This window comes from Pristiophorus japonicus, unplaced genomic scaffold (genome assembly GCF_044704955.1).
Source record: "Pristiophorus japonicus isolate sPriJap1 unplaced genomic scaffold, sPriJap1.hap1 HAP1_SCAFFOLD_428, whole genome shotgun sequence".
In the NCBI taxonomy this organism is placed as follows: domain Eukaryota; kingdom Metazoa; phylum Chordata; class Chondrichthyes; family Pristiophoridae; genus Pristiophorus; species Pristiophorus japonicus.
The window spans coordinates 18,201-38,445 of NW_027254179.1; the positions used below are offsets into that span (position 1 = coordinate 18,201).

At 56.6% G+C, this 20,245-nt stretch overlaps 1 long non-coding RNA gene across 2 annotated transcripts; it reads left to right on the top strand.

Moving 5' to 3' along the window:
* The first annotated feature begins 1,061 nt into the window (after positions 1-1,061).
* Positions 1,062-19,195, top strand: LOC139251258 (uncharacterized). Of its 2 annotated transcripts, XR_011591384.1 has the most exons (7): positions 1,062-1,130; positions 8,793-8,858; positions 11,403-11,498; positions 14,421-14,465; positions 16,377-16,451; positions 18,814-18,859; positions 18,978-19,195. It is a non-coding gene; the product is annotated as an uncharacterized lncRNA (long non-coding RNA). The 2 variants fall into 2 exon arrangements; XR_011591385.1 differs by lacking the exon at positions 8,793-8,858 and having other exon boundaries at positions 1,068-1,130.
* Positions 19,196-20,245: the final 1,050 nt, after the last annotated feature.

A 20,245-nucleotide genomic window follows, 5' to 3' on the forward strand; every position in this document is an offset into this window, starting at 1 on the left:
ACACACTGACTCTCACTGGGGTACGGGTCCCACACACACTGACTCTCACTGGGGTATGGGTCCCACACACACTGACTCTCACTGGGGTACGGGTCCCAAACACACTGAGCTCACTGGGGTACGGGTACCACACACACTGACTCTCACTGGGGTACGGGTCCCACACACACTGACTCTCACTGGGGTATGGGTCCCACACACACTGACTCTCACTGGGGTACGGGTCCCACACACACTGACTCTCACTGGGGTACGGGTCACACACAAACTGACTCTCACTGGGGTACGGGTCCCACACACACTGACTCTCACTGGGGTACGGGTCCCACACACACTGACTCTCACTGGGGTATGGGTCCCACACACACTGACTCTCACTGGGGTACAGTCCCACACACACTGACTCTCACTGGGGTACAGGTCCCACACACACACTGACTCTCACTGGGGTACAGTCCCACACACACTGACTCTCACTGGAGTACGGGTCCCACACACACTGACTCTCACTGGGGTACGGGTCCCACACACACTGACTCTCACTGGGGTACGGGTCCCACACACACTGACTCTCACTGGGGTATGGGTCCCACACACACTGACTCTCACTGGGGTACGGGTCCCACACACACTGACTCTCACTGGAGTACAGTCCCACACACACTGACTCTCACTGGGGTACGGGTCCCACACACACTGACTCTCTCTGGGGTACAGTCCCACACACACTGACTCCCACTGGGGTACAGGTCCCACACACACTGACTCTCACTGGGGTACAGTCCCACACACACTGACTCTCACTGGGGTACGGGTCCCACACACACTGACTCTCACTGGGGTACAGTCCCACACACACTGACTCTCACTGGGGTACGGGTCCCACACACACTGACTCTCACTGGGGTACGGGTCCCACACACACTGACTCTCACTGGTGTACGGATCTGTGTCTGTGATTTCCCCCCCGCATGGTGACGGGATGCATCGTAGACAGCGGAGCGGAAGGAACTATTTTCTTAAGAACATTTCTTTATATCTAACGCACGTTATAACTTTAACAGATGCTGAGAACATCACCTCCGTCTCAACTGAGTTTACTGACACATGGAACTCCTCAGCACACGCAGGTAACTGCATTGATCTCCTCTCGAACAGTCCTCGTTGCCTAGGGAACCACAACTCCTCATAGTAACACAGCAACTGGAGGCCCACTCACCCCCTCGAGCCTGTTACACAGGAACAGGAGGAGGCCCATTCAGCCCCTCGAGCCTGTTACACAGGAACAGGAGGAGGTCCATTCGGCCCCTCGAGCCTGTTACACAGGAACAGGAGGAGGTCCATTCGGCCCCTCGAGCCTGTTACACAGGAACAGGAGGAGGTCCATTCGGCCCCTTGAGCCTGTTACACAGGAACAGGAGGAGGTCCATTCGGCCCCTCGAGCCTGCTCCGCCATTTATTCAAATCACCGCTGATCCATATCTTAACTCCATCTCCCCGGCTTGGTTCCGTAACCCTGGATACCCTGACCCAGCACAAATCTACCAATCTCAGTTTTGGAATTTTGCAGGTCCCACACACACCGACTCTCACTGGGGTACGGATTCCATTCCATTCCTTTCCTTTCCTCCCTGCCTCCCTCCCTTGCTTCCTTCCTCCCTTCTGTACTGTATGAATAGTGAGTCTGACCAGATACTGGGAGCTCAAGTAACGTGTGACCTTAGTCTTTTATTGCAGGTCTCCAGAGTTCCTTTCCAGCCTGTGAGGCCTCCTTAAGTACAGGTGCTCCCAAGGCATTGTGGGATCCCTTGGGACTCCAGGGGATGAGCCCTCTGGTGGTTAAACAAAGTATTTACAGGTTTACATATATAACAACACTCCCCTCCCCCCCCCAAAGTCGATAGTGTAACTATTTACAATGTGACTCGATCTGGGCCCTTCTTGCCCTGGTTGATCGTCTCGGTGCAAATGCTGGTTTTGGTGAGTTGTTTGTTGGGCCCTCGCTGGGCTGCTGTGCAGCTGGCCTTGCTGGGCTGCCGGGTGTGTTGGGCCCTGCTGGGCCGCTGCGGGTGATGGGTTCTGCTTCGTGTTGAACCTTTGGGTCGGTTGCCTCTTGTGTGTGTGTTGGAGGATCGAACAAGGTAGAGTCTGTTGTGGGTTGTTCTGGATTGTCCGTGAATCTGAGTTTGGTTTGGTCCAAGTGTTTCCTGCAGGTGAGTCCATTTGAGAGTTTGACCAGAAACACCCTACTCCCGTCTTTGGCAATGACAGTGCCGGGAAGCCACTTGGGACCTTGTCCATAGTTCAACAGAAATACAGGATCGTTAATCTCAATTTCGCGTGACACATTTGCGCTATCATGATATGCACTTTGTTGAAGCCGCCTGCTCTCTACCTGTTCATATAGCTCAGGGTGGACTAACGAGAGCCTTGTCTTAAGTGCCCTTTTCATGAGCAGTTCAGCGGGTGGGATCCCAGTGAGTGAATGTGGTCTCGTGCGATAGCTAAGCAGGACTCGGGATAGGCGAGTCTGCAGTGAGCCTTCAGTTACCCTCTTCAAGCCTTGCTTGATGGTTTGCACTGCTCTCTCTGCCTGACCATTGGACGCTGGTTTAAACGGGGCAGATCCCGTTGTTTGATCCCGTTGAGGGTCACGAACTCTTTGAACTCGGCACTGGTGAAACACTCACACGGGCATCAGGCAGGCCGTGCGTGGCAAACATGGCCCGCAGGCTTTCAGTGGTGGCAGCGGACATGCTAGCCGACATTATCACACATTCAATCCATTTGGAGTACGCGTCTACAACCACGAGGAACATTTGTCCCAAGAATGGGCCTGCATAGTCGACATGGACCCTGCACCACGGTTTGGAGGGCCAGGACCATAAACTTAGTGGCGCCTCCCTGGGTGCATTGCTTAACTGCGAGCATGTATTACATTTGTGCACGCAGGACTTTAAGTCTGCATTGATACCGGGCCACCACACGTGGGATCTGGCTATCGCTTTCATCATTACGATGCCTGGGTGGGTACTGTGGAGGTCATTGATGAAAGTGTCCCTGGCCTTTTTTGGCCCCACTACCCAATTGCCCCATAGGAGGCAGTCTGCCTGTATAGACATTTCACCTTTGTGCCGCTGGTACAGCTTTATTTCTTCCTGCATCTCTAACGGGACACTAGACCAACTCCCGTGGAGCGCACAGTTTATTTTACTAAGGACAGTAAGGGGTCCTGGCTCATCCAGGTTCTAATCTGTCGGGCGGTAACAGGTGATTGCTCATTCTCGAATGCTTCCATTACCATGACCAAATCTGCGGGCTGTGCCATCTCCACCCCCGTGGTGGGCAATGGCAGCCTACTGAGAGCATCGGCACAGTTTTCTGTGCCTGGCCTGTGGCAGATGGCATAGTTGTAGGTGGACAACGTGAGCGCCCATCTCTGGATGCGGGCCGATGCATTCGTATTTATCCCCTTACTTTCAGAAAAGAGGGATATAAGTAGCTTCTAGTCAGTTTCCAATTCAAATTTGAGTCCAAACAGATATTAAAGCATTTTCTTTACCCCATAAACACACTCTAACGCTTCTTTTTCAATCATGCTGTCGGCTCTCTCGGCCTTAGACAGACTCCTGGATGCATAAGCAACCGGTTGCAGTTTCCCGAAATCATTAGCTTGTTGCAATACACACCCGACGCTGTATGACGAGGCATCACATGCTTGTACCAAACGCTTACATGGATCATACAACACAAGCAATTTGTTTGAGCATAACAAGTTTCTAGCTTTTACAAAGGCATTTTCTTGGCTTTTGCCCCAAACCCATTCATCTCCTTTACGCAGTAAGGCGTGCAGTGGTTCTAACAGTGTGCGGAGACCCGGTAAGAAGTTACCAAAGTAGTTCAGGTGTCCTAGAAACGACCGCAGCTCCATCACGTTCTGTGGCCTCGGTGCGTTCTCGATTGCCTCCGTCTTCGAATCGGTGGGCCTGATGCCGTCCGCCGCGATTCTTCGCCCCAGGAACTCCACTTCAGGCGCTAGGGCAACGCACTTCGAGCATTTTAACCTGAGCCCCACGCGGTTGATTCGACTAAGAACCTCCTCCAGGTTCTGCAGGTGCTCGACGGTGTTCCGACCTGTGACCAAGATGTCGTCCTGGAAGACCACCATGCGCGGGACCGACTTCAGCGAGCTTTCCATCTTCCTCTGGAATATCGCCGCGGCCGACCGAACCCCAAACGGGCATCTGTTGTAAATGAAGAGACCTTTGTGCGTGTTGATGCAGGTGAGGCCCTCCGATGATTCCTCCAGCTCCTGCGTCATGTAGGCCGAGGTCAAGTCCAGCTTCGCGAACGTCTTTCCTCCCGCCAGCGTAGTAAAAAGGTCGTCTGCCTTTGGTAGCGGGTATTGATCCTGCAGGGAGAAACGATTGATAGTTACTTTGTAATCACCACAGATTCTGACGGTGCCGTCTCCCTTGAGGACTGGTACAATAGGACTGGCCCACTCGCTGAAGTCGATCGGCGAAATGATGCCCTCTCTTTGCAGCCGGTCTAGCTCAATCTCCACCCTCTCTCTGATCATGTACAGTACTGCTCTCGCCTTGTGATGGATGGGTCACGCCCCCGGAATTAGGTGGATCTGCACTTTTGCTCCTTGGAACTTCCCGATGCCTGGTTCGAACAGCGAGGGGAACTTGTTTAAGACCTGGGCACACGAAGTGTCGTCAGCGGGCTGAGAGCGCTCGGACGTCGTCCCAGTCCCAGCCAGCTCCTGCCGAGCAGCGTGGGACCATCGCCCGGTACCACCCAGAGTGCACCGCTCCATCAGTTCCCATGGACTGGAGGGTAGCTAATGTAACCCCACTTTTTAAAAAGGGAGGGAGAGAGAAAGCGGGTAATTATAGACCGGTTAGCCTGACATCAGTAGTGGGGAAAATGTTGGAATCAATTATTAAAGATGTAATAGCAGCGCATTTGGAAAGCAGTGACAGGATCGGTCCAAGTCAGCATGGATTTATGAAAGGGGAAATCATGCTTGACAAGTCTTCTGGAGTTTTTTGAGGATGTAACTAGTAGAGTGGACAAGGGAGAACAAGTGGATGTGGTGCATTTGGACTTTCAAAAGGCTTTTGACAAGGTCCCACACAAGAGATTGTTGTGCAAAATTAAAGTACATGGTATTGGGGTAATGTACTGACGTGGATAGAGAACTGGTTGGCAGACAGGAAGCAGAGAGTCGGGATAAACGGGTCCTTTTCAGAATGACAGGCAGTGACTAGTGGGGTGCCGCAGGGCTCAGTGCTGGGACCCCAGCTATTTACAATATACACCAATGATTTGGATGAAGGAATTGAGTGTAATATCTCCAAGTTTGCAGATGACACTAAACTGGGTGGTGGTGTGAGCTGTGAGGACGCTAAGAGGCTGCAGGGTGACTTGGACAGGTTAGGTGAGTGGGCAAATACATGGCAGATGCAGTATAATGTGGATAAATGTGAGGTTATCCACTTTGGGGGCAAAAACACGAAGGCAGAATATTATCTGAATGGTGACAGATTAGGAAAAGGGGAGGTGCAACGAGACTTAGGTGTTATAGTTCATCAGTCATTGAAAGTTGGCATGCAGGTACAGCAGGCGGTGAAGAAGACAAATGGTATGTTGGCCTTCATAGCGAGGGTATTTGAGTATAGGAGCAGGGAGGTCTTACTGCAGTTGTATAGGCCTCACCTGGAATACTGTGTTCAGTTTTGGTCTCCTAATCTGAGGAAGGACGTTCTTGCTATTGAGGGAGTGCAGCGAAGGTTCACCAGACTGATTCCAGGGATGGCAGGACTGACATATGAGGAGAGACTGGATCAACTGGGCCTTTATACATTGGAGTTTAGAAGGATGAGAGGGGATCTCATAGAAATATATAAAATTCTGACAGGACTGGACAGGTTAGATGCGGGTAGATTGTTCCCGATATTGGGGAAGTCCAGAACCAGGAGACACAGTCTTAGGATAAGGGGTAAGCCATTTAGGACCGAGATGAGGAGAAACTTCTTCACCCAGAGAATTGTGAACCTGTGGAATTCTCTACCACAGAAAGTTGTTGAGGCCAGTTCGTTAGATATATTCAAGAGGGAGTTAGATGTGGCCCTTACGGCTAAAGGGATCAAGGGGTACGGAGAGAAAGCAGGAATGGGGTACTGAGGGAATGATCAGCCGTGATCATATTGAATGGTGGTGCAGGCTCGAAGGGCCGAATGGCCTACTCCTGCACCTATTGTCTATGTTTCTATGTTTCCATCGTAGGAGACCTTTACGGTAGCACTGCCAATTACGGGAATCAGTTCCTTTGTGTAAGTTCTCAGCTTAGTGTGAATGGGAGTCAGGACTGGCCTTGAGGCCTTGCTGCACCACAATTTATCGGCAGTCTTTTTGCCCATGATGGACTGGCTCGCGCCTGTGTCCAGCTCCATTAACACCGGGAGTCCATTTAATTCAACCTTCTGCATTATCGGGGGACACTTTGTGGTAAATGTGTGCACCCCATGTACCTCTGCCTCCTCGGTCTGAGGCTCTGGTTCGTCGTGATCCGCCGTGGATCTGTCCTCCTCTGCAACATGGTGGTTTGCAGGATTAGCAGGGTTTGCAGCTCGCCTGCACATACGTTGGAGGTATCCCATTGTTCCACAGCCCTTGCAAACGTACTCTTTGAATCGGCATGAATGGAAACGATGATCACCCCCGCAGCGCCAACAAGGTGTTAATGGCCTTGCGTTCATCACCCTTGACGGTGGACTCTGAGTCATCTGCGGATGTGCAGCTGCAGGCATGTGTGACCTGCCCTGTACGTTACGATTCAAAACAACATCACTTTGTTCACAGTACTTGTAGCAGCGCTTGTGTGCTGAGAGATTTGCTTGGTATTGTCACTGGTGGCAATGAACGCCTGGGCTATCGCTACGGGCTTTACTCAAGGTTGGGGTCTCTACGGTCAAAAGTTTGCGACGTATGGTTTCGTGGCCAATGCCAAGCACGCAGAAGTCCCTGAGCATGTGCTCCAAGCGTCCTTCACATTTGCAATGTCCTGCAAGGCGTCTTAGCTCGGTGACATAGCTCGCCACTTCCTGGCCTTCAGACCTCTTGTCGGTGTAGAACCGGTACCTCGCCATCAGAACGCTTTCCTTTGGGTTCACATGCTCTCCGACCAGTGTGCACAAATCGTCGTACGATTTCTCTGTGGGTTTCGCTGGAGCGAGCAGATTTTTCATGAGGCCATACGTTGGTGCCCCGCAGATGGTGAGGAGGATCGACCTTTGTTTGGCAGCCTTAGCTTCTCCTTCCAGCTCGTTGGCCACGAAGTATTGGTCGAGTCGCTCCGCGATGGTTTCCCAATCATCTCCCTCGGAAAATTTCTCCCGGATGCCCACTGTTCTCTGCATCGTTGCGGTGGGGTTCGGCGTCTGTATCTCGTCGCCAGTTGTAGTGTATGAATAAAGAGTCTGACCAGGTACTGTGAGCTCAAGGCAAAGTGTGACCGTAGTCTTTTATTGCAGGTCTCCAGAGTGCCTCTCCAGTCTGCGAGGCCTCCTTACGTACAGGTGCTCCCAAGGGATTGTGGGATCCCTTGGGACTCCAGGGGATGAGCCCTCTGGTGGTTCAACAAAGTATTTGCAGGTTTACACATATAACATCTTCCTCCCTCCCTCCCTCTCTTCCACCCTCCCTCCCTCCCTCTCTTCCTTCCTCGCTCCCTGCCTCCATCCCTCCTTTCTCCTTTCCTCCATTCCATCCATCCTTGCTTCGCTACCCCCCAGCTAGACTTGTCAGTAGAACAGCCATGCTTAGAGCACGGCGACATGAGAGCCAGAAGCCAAGGGTGCGATGGGTTTGCAGATTCTGAGGCAGAGTCACTTCATCAATAACCTCCTGTGTGCGCTTTTATTGTCCTCTCGCTCAGTGGGACTCGAAGATGAGAAAACAATGAATAGAACAAAGGTAACACCACCATGGATAGGTAGGGCCTCACTCTGACGACCGTATCATGATAAGACACGGGTCTGTGTCTGTGATTCCCCCCGCACGGTGACGGGACACGGGTCTGTGTCTGTGTGATTCCCCCCGCACGGTGACGGGACACGGGTCTGTGTCTGTGTGATTCCCCCGCACGGTGATGGGACGTGGGTCTGTGTCTGTGATTCCCCCGCACGGTGATGGGACGTGGGTCTGTGTCTGTGATTCCCCCGCACGGTGACGGGACACGGGTCTGTGTCTGTGTGATTCCCCCGCACGGTGACGGGACGTGGGTCTGTGTCTGTGTGATTCCCCCCGCATGGTGACGGGACGTGGGTCTGTGTCTGTGATTCCCCCCGCACGGTGACGGGACGCGGGTCTGTGTCTGTGATTCCCCCCGCACGGTGACGGGACGTGGGTCTGTGTCTGTGTGATTCCCCCCGCACGGTGACGGGACGTGGGTCTGTGTCTGTGTGATTCCCCCCGCACGGTGACGGGACGTGGGTCTGTGTCTGTGATTCCCCCGCACGGTGATGGGACACGGGTCTGTGTCTGTGTGATTCCCCCCGCACGGTGACGGGACACGGGTCTGTGTCTGTGTGATTCCCCCCGCACGGTGACGGGACACGGGTCTGTGTCTGTGTGATTCCCCCCGCACGGTGACGGGACACAGGTCTGTGTCTGTGTGATTCCCCCGCACGGTGACGGGACGCATCGTAGACAGAGGAGCGGAAGGAATTATTTTCTTCAGAAGATTTCTTGATGTCTAACGCACGTTATAACTTTAACAGATGCTGAGAACATCACCTCCATCTCAACTGAGTTTACTGACACATGGAACTCCTCAGCACACGCAGGTAACTGCAATGATCACCTCTCGAACAGTCCTCGTTGCCTAGGGAACCACAACTCCTCATAGTAACACAGCAACAGGAGGCCCATTCAGCCCCTCGAGCCTGTTACACAGGAACAGGAGGAGGCCCATTCAGCCCCTCGAGCCTGTTACACAGGAACAGGAGGAGGCCCATTCAGCCCCTCGAGCCTGTTACACAGGAACAGGAGGAGGCCCATTCAGCCCCTCGAGCCTGTTACACAGGAACAGGAGGAGGCCCATTCAGCCCCTTGAGCCTGTTACACAGGAACAGGAGGAGGCCCATTCAGCCCCTCGAGCCTGTTACACAGGAACAGGAGGAGGCCCATTCAGCCCCTTGAGCCTGTTACACAGGAACAGGAGGAGGCCCATTCAGCCCCTCGAGCCTGTTACACAGGAACAGGAGGAGGCCCATTCAGCCCCTCGAGCCTGTTACACAGGAACAGGAGGAGGCCCATTCAGCCCCTCGAGCCTGTTACGCAGGAACAGGAGGAGGCCCATTCAGCCCCTCGAGCCTGTTACACAGGAACAGGAGGAGGCCCATTCAGCCCCTCGAGCCTGTTACACAGGGACAGGAGGAGGTCCATTCAGCCCCTCGAGCCTGTTACACAGGAACAGGAGGAGGCCCATTCAGCCCCTCGAGCCTGTTACACAGGAACAGGAGGAGGCCCATTCAGCCCCTCGAGCCTGTTACACAGGAACAGGAGGAGGCCCATTCAGCCCCTCGAGCCTGTTACGCAGGAACAGGAGGAGGCCCATTCAGCCCCTCGAGCCTGTTACACAGGAACAGGAGGAGGCCCATTCAGCCCCTCGAGCCTGTTACACAGGAACAGGAGGAGGCCCATTCAGCCCCTCGAGCCTGTTACACAGGAACAGGAGGAGGCCCATTCAGCCCCTCGAGCCTGTTACACAGGAACAGGAGGAGGCCCATTCAGCCCCTCGAGCCTGTTACGCAGGAACAGGAGGAGGCCCATTCAGCCCCTCGAGCCTGTTACACAGGAACAGGAGGAGGCCCATTCAGCCCCTCGAGCCTGTTACACAGGAACAGGAGGAGGTCCATTCAGCCCCTCGAGCCTTTTACACAGGAACAGGAGGAGGCCCATTCAGCCCCTTGAGCCTGTTACACAGGAACAGGAGGAGGCCCATTCAGCCCCTCGAGCCTGTTACACAGGAACAGGAGGAGGCCCATTCAGCCCCTCGAGCCTGTTACACAGGAACAGGAGGAGGCCCATTCAGTCCCTTGAGCCTGTTACACAGGAACAGGAGGAGGCCCATTCAGCATGGGTTTAAAACAGAATAAAGCTCCTTCTACACTGTCCCATCAAACACTCCCAGGGCAGGTACAGCACGGGGTTAGATACAGAGTAAAGCTCCCTCTACACTGTCCCATCAAACACTCCCAGGGCAGGTACAGGGGGTTAGATACAGAGTAAAGCTCCTTCTACACTGTCCCATCAAACACTCCCAGGGCAGGTACAAGGGGTTAGATACAGAGTAAAGCTCCCTCTACACTGTCCCATCAAACACTCCCAGGGCAGGTACAGGGGGTTAGATACAGAGTAAAGCTCCCTCTACACTATCCCATCAAACACTCCCAGGGCAGGTACAGGGGGTTAGATACAGAGTAAAGCTCCCTCTGCACTGTCCCATCAAACACTCCCAGGGCAGGTACAGGGGGTTAGATACAGAGTAAAGCTCCCTCTACACTGTCCCATCAAACACTCCCAGGGCAGGTACAGGGGGTTAGATACAGAGTAAAGCTCCCTCTGCACTGTCCCATCAAACACTCCCAGGGCAGGTACAGCACGGGGTTAGATACAGAGTAAAGCTCCCTCTACACTGTCCCATCAAACACTCCCAGGGCAGGTACAGGGGGTTAGATACAGAGTAAAGCTCCCTCTACACTGTCCCATCAAACACTCCCAGGGCAGGTACAGGGGGTTAGATACAGAGTAAAGCTCCCTCTACACTGTCCCATCAAACACTCACAGGGCAGGTACAGCACGGGGTTAGATACAGAGTAAAGCTCCCTCTACACTGTCCCATCAAACACTCCCAGGGCAGGTACAGCACGGGGTTAGATACAGAGTAAAGCTCCCTCTACACTGTCCCATCAAACACTCCCAGGGCAGGTACAGCACGGGGTTAGATACAGAGTAAAGCTCCCTCTACACTGTCCCATCAAACACTCCCAGGGCAGGTACAGGGGGTTAGATACAGAGTAAAGCTCCCTCTACACTGTCCCATCAAACACTCCCAGGGCAGGTGCAGCACGGGGTTAGATACAGAGTAAAGCTTCCTCTACACTGTCCCATCAAACACTCCCAGGGCAGGTACAGGGGGTTAGATACAGAGTAAAGCTCCCTCTACACTGTCCCATCAAACACTCCCAGGGCAGGTACAGGGGCTTAGATACAGAGTAAAGCTCCCTCTACACTGTCCCATCAAACACTCCCAGGGCAGGGACAGCACGGGGTTCGAAGGTGTCATGCAAGGCGAGAGTAAACCGCTTTGTCTCTCTTGCAAGCAGATCCGACTTACCGCGATTCCAAAGGGACCCCCAGTCCTACCCGTGGAACGAGACGGACCGAGTATCCTGTGACGAGAATGGCTCCGCGTATCAGAGGTAAGGGATTGGGGGGGCGGTGATGGGGAGCAATCCGGATCGTCGTTGGAGATGTCTCGGTCCTCATGACTGCGAGAAACACCTGCCTCAAGAAAGCTTACCCCAGGGTGATACCATGGTTAAAAGGGTTTAATTACAAGGACACAGGGACAGGAGGAGGCCCATTCAGCCCCTCGAGCCTGTTACACAGGAACAGGAGGAGGCCCATTCAGCCCCTCGAGCCTGTTACACAGGAACAGGAGGAGGCCCATTCAGCCCCTCGAGCCTGTTACACAGGAACAGGAGGAGGCCCATTCAGCCCCTCGAGCCTGTTACACAGGAACAGGAGGAGGCCCACTCAGCCCCTTGAGCCTGTTACACAGGAACAGGAGGAGGCCCATTCAGCACCTCGAGCCTGTTACACAGGAACAGGAGGAGGCCCATTCAGCCCCTCGAGCCTGTTGCACAGGAACAGGAGGAGGCCCATTCAGCCCTCGAGCCTGTTACACAGGAACAGGAGGAGGCCCATTCAGCCCCTCGAGCCTGTTACACAGGAACAGGAGGAGGCCCATTCAGCCCCTCGAGCCTGTTACACAGGAACAGGAGGAGGCCCATTCAGCCCCTCGAGTCTGTTACATAGGAACAGGAGGAGGCCCATTCACCCCCTCGAGCCTGTTACATTAGGAACAGGAGGAGGCCCATTCAGCCCCTCGAGCCTGTTACACAGGAACAGGAGGAGGCCCATTCAGCCCCTCGAGCCTGTTACACAGGAACAGGAGGAGGCCCATTCAGCCCCTCGAGTCTGTTACATAGGAACAGGAGGAGGCCCATTCACCCCCTCGAGCCTGTTACATTAGGAACAGGAGGAGGCCCATTCAGCCCCTCGAGCCTGTTACACAGGAACAGGAGGAGGCCCATTCAGCCCCTCGAGCCTGTTACACAGGAACAGGAGGAGGCCCATTCAGCCCCTCGAGCCTGTTATACAGGAACAGGAGGAGGCCCATTCAGCCCCTCGAGCCTATTACACAGGAACAGGAGGAGGCCCATTCGGCCCCTCGAGCCTGTTACACAGGAACAGGAGGAGGCCCATTCAGCCCCTCGAGCCTGTTACACAGGAACAGGAGGAGGCCCATTCAGCCCCTCGAGCCTGTTACACAGGAACAGGAGGAGGCCCATTCAGCCCCTCGAGCCTGTTACACAAGAACAGGAGGAGGCCCATTCAGCCCCTCGAGCCTGTTACACAGGAACAGGAGGAGGCCCATTCAGCCCCTCGAGCCTCCTCCACCATTCAATGAGATCCCGGATGATCTGCGATCTAACTCCATCGACTCGCCTTTGGCCCATTTCCCTGAATACCTTTGGTTAACAGAAATCTATCAATCTCCGATTTAAAATGAACAATTGACCCCCAGCATCGATTGCCGTTTGTGGGAGAGAGTTCCAAACTGTGTGTGTAGAGGTCAGGCCAAAATCCCCAGCATCGAAGCACTGACCACACTCGACCAGCTCCGCTGGGCAGGGCCACATTGTCCGCATGTCCCCCAGACACGAGACTCCCCAAAGCAAGCGCTCTACTCGGAACTCCTTCACGGGCAAACGAGCCAAAGGTGGGCAGAGGAAACGTTACAAGGGACCACCCTCAAAGCCTCCCTGATAAAGTGCAACATCCCCCACCGACACCTGGGAGTCCCTGGGCCCAAAGACCAGTCCGCCCTAAGTGGAGGAAGTGCATCCGGGAGGGCGCTGAGCACCTCGAGTCTCGTCGCCGAGAGCGTGCAGAAACCAAGCGCAGGCAGCGGAAGGAGCGTGCGGCAAACCAGTCCCACCCTCCCCTTCCCTCAACGTCTGTCTGTCCCACCCTCCCCTTCCCTCAACGTCTATCTGTCCCACCCTCCCCTTCCCTCAACGTTTATCTGTCCCACCCTCCCCTTCCCTCAACGTCTATCTGTCCCACCCTCCCCTTCCCTCAACGTCTATCTGTCCCACCCTCCCCTTCCCTCAACGTCTATCTGTCCCACCCTCCCCTTCCCTCAACGTCTATCTGTCCCACCCTCCCCTTCCCTCAACGTCTATCTGTCCCACCCTCCCCTTCCCTCAACGTCTATATGTCCCACCCTCCCCTTCCCTCAACGTTTATCTGTCCCACCCTCCCCTTCCCTCAACGTCTATCTGTCCCACCCTCCCCTTCCCTCAACGTCTATCTGTCCCACCCTCCCCTTCCCTCAACGTCTGTCTGTCCCACCCTCCCCTTCCCTCAACGTCTATCTGTCCCACCCTCCCCTTCCCTCAACGTCTATCTGTCCCACCCTCCCCTTCCCTCAACGTCTATCTGTCCCACCCTCCCCTTCCCTCAACGTCTGTCTGTCCCACCCTCCCCTTCCCTCAACGTCTGTCTGTCCCACCTGTGACAGGGACTGTGGTTCTCGTATTGGACTGTTCAGCCACCTCAGGACTCGTGTTAAGAGGGACTGCCTCTGATGATGATGATGTCGATGTGTTTCCTTACCACTCATGAAAGGTCGGGCTCTAATTTTCAGACTGCCTCGTCGTCCTAGACTCTGCAACCAACAGAAATAGTTTATCTGTGTCTACCTCATCAGTTCCACCTTAATATCCTGAAAACTTCGCTCCTTATACATGTAAATTCATGGGAACACAACCCTAGTTTGTACCAGGACAGATCGCACAGACCGGGCCTGTGTTCCCGCGAGTTTAGAAGATGAAGGGGCGATCTGGTGGAGGGGTTTGAGATGATTGAAGGATTGGATCGGGGAGATCGAGAGAGAAACGGTTCCCTCTGGTGGGGGCAGTCCAGAACAAGGGGGCGTCACCTTAAAATTCGAGCCAGGCCGTTCAGGGGTGATGTCAGGGAGCACTTCTTCACACAAAGGGCCGTGTTTTATCAGTGGTTGTGTCAAGTCATATTTTTTCATCTTTTGACAGACAACCAGTGGGGTGCCAACGATAATGCGAAGAGATTTGAATACGGTATGTTGATACTAACTCCATCATTGTCACAGCTCAAGGACATGATGGTGTCAGTTCCTGAACAATCGCACTCCGGCTCAGTGCACCACTCCCGAGGCTCGAGCTCATCATCGAGGTCCACACTCCTCCAGTGTCAGTACTGAGGGAGCGCCGCACTGCGCTGTCGGAGGGGCAGTACTGAGGGAGCGCCGTACTGTCGGAGGGGCAGTACTGAGGGAGCGCCGTACTGCGTTGTCGGAGGGGCAGTACTGAGGGAGTGCCGCACTGTCCGAGGAGCGGTACTGAGGGAGCGCCGTACTGTCGGAGGGGCAGTACTGAGGGAGCGCCGCACTGTCCGAGGAGCGGTACTGAGGGAGCGCCGTACTGTCGGAGGGGCAGTACTGAGGGAGCACTGTCGGAGGGGCAGTACTGAGGGAGCGCCGTACTGTCGGAGGGGCAGTACTGAGGGAGTGCCGTACTGTCGGAGGGGCAGTACTGAGGGAGTGCCGCACTGTCGGAGGGGCAGTACTGAGGGAGTGCCGTACTGTCGGAGGGGCAGTACTGAGGGAGCGCCGCACTGTCGGAGGGGCAGTACTGAGGGAGCGCCGCACTGTCGGAGGGGCAGTACTGAGGGAGCGCCGCACTGCGCTGTCGGAGGGGCAGTACTGAGGGAGCGCCGTACTGTCGGAGGGGCAGTACTGAGGGAGCGCCGTACTGTCGGAGGGGCAGTACTGAGGGAGCGCCGCACTGTCGGAGGGGCAGTACTGAGGGAGCGCCGCACTGTCGGAGGGGCAGTACTGAGGGAGCGCCGCACTGTCGGAGGGGCAGTACTGAGGGAGCACCGCACTGTCGGAGGGGCAGTACTGAGGGAGTGCCGCACTGTCGGAGGGGCGGTACTGAGGGAGCGCCGCACTGTTGGAGGGGCTGTACTGAGGGAGCGCCGCACTGTCGGAGGGGCAGTACTGAGGGAGCACCGCACTGTCGGAGGGGCAGTACTGAGGGAGCGCCGCACTGTCGGAGGGGCAGTACTGAGGGAGCGCCGCACTGTCGGAGGGGCAGTACTGAGGGAGCGCCGCACTGTCGGAGGGGCAGTACTGAGGGAGCACCGCACTGTCGGAGGGGCAGTACTGAGGGAGCTCCGCACTGTCGGAGGGGCAGTACTGAGGGAGCGCCGCACTGTTGGAGGGGCTGTACTGAGGGAGCGCCGCACTGTCGGAGGGGCAGTACTGAGGGAGCGCCGCACTGTCGGAGGGGCAGTACTGAGGGAGCGCCGTACTGTCGGAGGGGCAGTACTGAGGGAGCGCCGCACTGTCGGAGGGGCAGTACTGAGGGAGCGCCGCACTGTCGGAGGGGCAGTACTGAGGGAGCGCCGCACTGTCGGAGGGGCAGTACTGAGGGAGCGCCGTACTGTCGGAGGGGCAGTACTGAGGGAGCTCTCAGGTGGATGTAAAAGATCCCGGGGCCACTGTTTGGAAGAAGAGCAGGGGGAGTTCTCCCCGGTGTCCGGGGGCCAATATTTATCCCTCGACCAACATCACTAACACAGACGATCCGGGTCATTATCACATCGCTGTGTGTGGAATCTTGCTGTGTGCAGATTGGCGTTTCCCACATTACAACAGTGAGCACACTCCAAAAAAGTCCTTTGTTGGCTGTGAGGCGTTTTGGGACGTCCGGAGCGGGTGACAGGCGTTGCAGCAATACAAATAATTTCTATCAGCTCCGCTGGGTTTGGGAAGGACCGGGCGAGATCACAGGCTCCCGATCTTTTGCAGCTGCAAAATACCGATGCCTTACCCAGTCAAATAGCCAGCCTAATTTGGGGTGGGGAGGGCGAGGTATTTGATCAGTTTCTTTGGGAGTTTTGATGAAGTGGTCTCTCTCTCTCCCCTTCTCTGATTAACCCGCTGTGTTTATCCCGATCTCTCCTAGATTATGAATACCTGAGGAAGTGGGGTCTGATATTGTCCGCCATCTTCTTCTTAACCGGAATATTGGTGCTTCTTTGTAAGTGTCACCTGATCGTTTATCCTTCCAACTTTTTATCTCCTGCACCTCAACTACACATCCTTCTTTTACAATTCTCATCCGAGTGTTCAGTTCCCTCCGAGCTCTCCTCGCCTCTCCCGATCTCTGTAACCTCCTCCAGCCCCTACACCCCTCCCTATCTCTGTAACCTCCTCCAGCCCCTACACCCCTCCCTATCTCTGTAACCCCCTCCAGCCCCAACACCCCTCCCTATCTCTGTAACCTCCTCCAGCCCCTACACCCCTCCCTATCTCTGTAACCTCCTCCAGCCCCTACACCCCTCCCTATCTCTAACCTCCTCCAGCCCCTACACCCCTCCCTATCTCTAACCTCCTCCAGTCGCTACACCCCTCCCTATATCTGTAACCTCCTTCAGCCCCTACACCCCTCCCTATCTCTGTAACCTCCTCCAGCCCCTACACCCCTCCCTATCTCTGTAACCTCCTCCAGCCCCTACACCCCTCCCTATCTCTGTAACCTCCTCCAGCCTCTACGCCCCTCCCTATCTCTGTAACCTCCTCCAGCCTCTACGCCCCTCCCTATCTATGTGCTCCTCAAATTCTGACCTCTCGCGCATCCTCCTCTATTGGTGCGCGTGCCTCTCTGTCCCTTTCTCTCTCTCTGTCTCTCTCTCTCTGTCCCTTTCTCTCTCTCTCTGTCTCTCTCTCTTTGTCCCTCTCTCTCTGTCCCTCTCTCTCTCTCTCTCTCTCTCTCTGTCTCTCTCTGTCTCTCTTTCTCTGTCTCTCTCTCCCTCTCCCTCCCCCTTCGCTCTCTCTATCTCATTCTCTCTATCTCTCTCTCTGTCTATCTCTCTGTCTATTTCTCTTGTCTCTCTCTGTGTCTCCCTCTATCATTCTGTCTCTCCCTTTCTTTCTCTCCCTCTCCCCTTCGCTCCCCCTCTCCCCCCCTCTCTCCCTCTCTCCCCCCCTCTCTCTCTCCCCCCCCTCTCTCTCCCCCTCTCCCCCTCTCCCTCACTCTCTCCCCCCCTCTCTCTCCCCCTCCCTCTCTCTTCCCCCCTCTCTCTCCCCCTCCCTCTCTCTTCCCCCCTCTCTCTCCCCCTCTCTCGCTCCCCCCCTCTCTCTCCCCCTCCCTCTTTCTCCCCCTCCCTCGCTCCCCCCCTCTCTCTCCCCCCCTCTCTCTCCCCCGCCCTCTTTCTCCCCCTCCCTCTCTCTTCCCCCCTCTCTCTCCCCCTCTCTCGCTCCCCCTCTCTCCCTCCCCCCCTCTCTCTCTCCCCCTCTCTCGCTCCCCCCCTCTCTCTCCCCCCCTCTCTCTCCCCCGCCCTCTTTCTCCCCCTCCCTCTCTCTTCCCCCCTCTCTCTCCCCCTCTCTCGCTCCCCCTCCCCTCTCTCTTCCCCCCTCTCTCTCCCCCTCTCTCGCTCCCCCTCTCTCCCTCCCCCCCTCTCTCTCTCCCCCTCTCTCGCTCCCCCCCTCTCTCTCCCCCCCTCTCTCTCCCCCGCCCTCTTTCTCCCCCTCCCTCTCTCTTCCCCCCTCTCTCTCCCCCTCTCTCGCTCCCCCTCTCTCCCTCCCCCCCCTCTCTCTCCCCCTCTCTCGCTCCCCCTCTCTCTCCCCCTCTCTCTCTCCCCCTCTCTCGCTCCCCCTCTCTCCCTCCCCCCCTCTCTCTCTCCCCCTCTCTCGCTCCCCCCCTCTCTCTCCCCCCCTCTCTCTCCCCCGCCCTCTTTCTCCCCCTCCCTCTCTCTTCCCCCCTCTCTCTCCCCCTCTCTCCCTCCCCCCCCCTCTCTCTCCCCCTCTCTCGCTCCCCCTCCCTCCCCCCCCCTCTCTCTCCCCCTCTCTCGCTCCCCCTCTCTCCCCCCCTCTCTCGCTCCCCCTCTCTCTCCCCCTCCCTCTCTCCCCCTCCCTCTCTCTCTCCCCCCCTCTCTCTCCCCCGCCCTCTCTCTCCCCCTCCCTCTCTCTTCCCCTCTCTCTCCCCCCCTCTCTCTCCCCCCCTCTCTCTCCCCCCCCTCTCTCTCTCCCCCTCTCTCGCTCCCCCTCTCTCCCTCCCCCTCTCCCTCTCTCTCTCCCCCCCTCTCTCTCCCCCTCCCTCTCTCCCCCTCTCTCGCTCCCCCTCTCTCCCTCCCCCTCTCCCTCTCTCTCTCCCCCCCTCTCTCGCTCCCCCTCTCTCTCCCCCTCCCTCTCTCCCCCTCCCTCTCTCTCTCCCCCCCTCTCTCTCCCCCCCTCCCTCTCCCCCTCTCTCTCCCCCTCTCTCCCTCCCCCTCCCCCTCCCTCTCCCTCTCTCTCCCCCCCTCTCTCTCCCCCTCTCTCCCTCCCTCTCTCCCTCCCCCTCTCTCTCTCTGCCTGTACAGTGTGACTGACACTCTAACCGCTGCCAACTGTTTCACTTGCAGCTGACAGACTTCAAGCCCCTCGCTGTTGCCGGTGTAAGAAGGGAGGGTGAGTCTGAGTTTATTTGACCCTTGGTCAAGCTAACTGTGTCCTGACGTTCCGTGTTTCTGATCTCCCGACGCCCCAATACACTCTGAACTCTCCCTCCTCTCTCTCTCTTCCACAGAAAGTACATTGTCGCCAGTGAGGCTTAGAATGTCGGCCCGTCCTGTTTGCAGCCGCCTCCTGGACTCGGGGCGAGAATCGTTCTGTGCTTTTAACGTTTAAAGAAAGCTTTCGACTTCTGTTGTGATGGAGCCGGTTGTCGACGGCAGGACATGACGGCAGGCTCCTCCCACACTGCGCTACACACGGCATCCACACCCAATAAACCCTCGCAGGGAATCATCAATCGCCATGTATTGTCTGCACACCTTCCCTCCATCCCTCTGTCTCAGTCTCTCCCTTTCTCGGAGGGGCGGTACTGAGGGAGCGCCGCACTGCGCTGTCGGAGGGGCAGTACCGAGGGAGTGGCGTACTGTTCGAGGGGCGGTACTGAGGGAGTGCCGCACTGTCGGAGGGGCAGTACTGAGGGAGCGCCGCACTGTCGGAGGGGCAGTACTGAGGGAGTGCCGCACTGTCGGAGGGGCAGTACTGAGGGAGTGCCGCACTGTCGGAGGGGCAGTACTGAGGGAGCGCCGCACTGTCGGAGGGGCAGTACTGAGGGAGTGCCGTACTGTCGGAGGGGCAGTACTGAGGGAGCGCCGCACTGTCGGAGGGGCAGTACTGAGGGAGCGCCGCACTGTCGGAGGGGCAGTACTGAGGGAGCGCCGCACTGTCGGAGGGGCAGTACTGAGGGAGTGCTGCACTGTCGGAGGGGCAGTACTGAGGGAATGCTGCACTGCGCTGTCGGAGGGGCAGTACTAAGGGAGTGCCACACTGTCGGAGGGGCTGTACTGAGGGAGTGCCATACTGTCGGAGGGGCAGTACTGAGGGAGAGCCGCACTGTCGGAGGGGCAGTACTGAGGAAGAACCGCACTGTCGGAGGTGCAGTACTGAGGGAGCGCCGCACTGTTGGAGGGGCGGTACTGAGGGAGAGCCGCACTGTCGGAGGGACAGTACTGAGGGAGCGCCGCACTGTCGGAGGGGCGGTACTGAGGGAGTGCCGCACTGTCGGAGGGGCAGTACTGAGGGAGAGCCGCACTGTCGGAGGGACAGTACTGAGGGAGCGCCGCACTGTTGGAGGGGCGGTACTGAAGGAGTGCCGCACTGTCGGAGGGGCAGTACTGAGGGAGCGCCGCACTGTCGGAGGGGCAGTACTGAGGGAGCGCCGCACTGTCGGAGGGGCAGTACTGAAGGAGTGCCGCACTGTCGGAGGGGCAGTACTGAGGGAATCCCCGCACTGTCGGAGGGGCAGTACTGAGGGAGTGCTGCACTGTCGGAGGGGCAGTACTG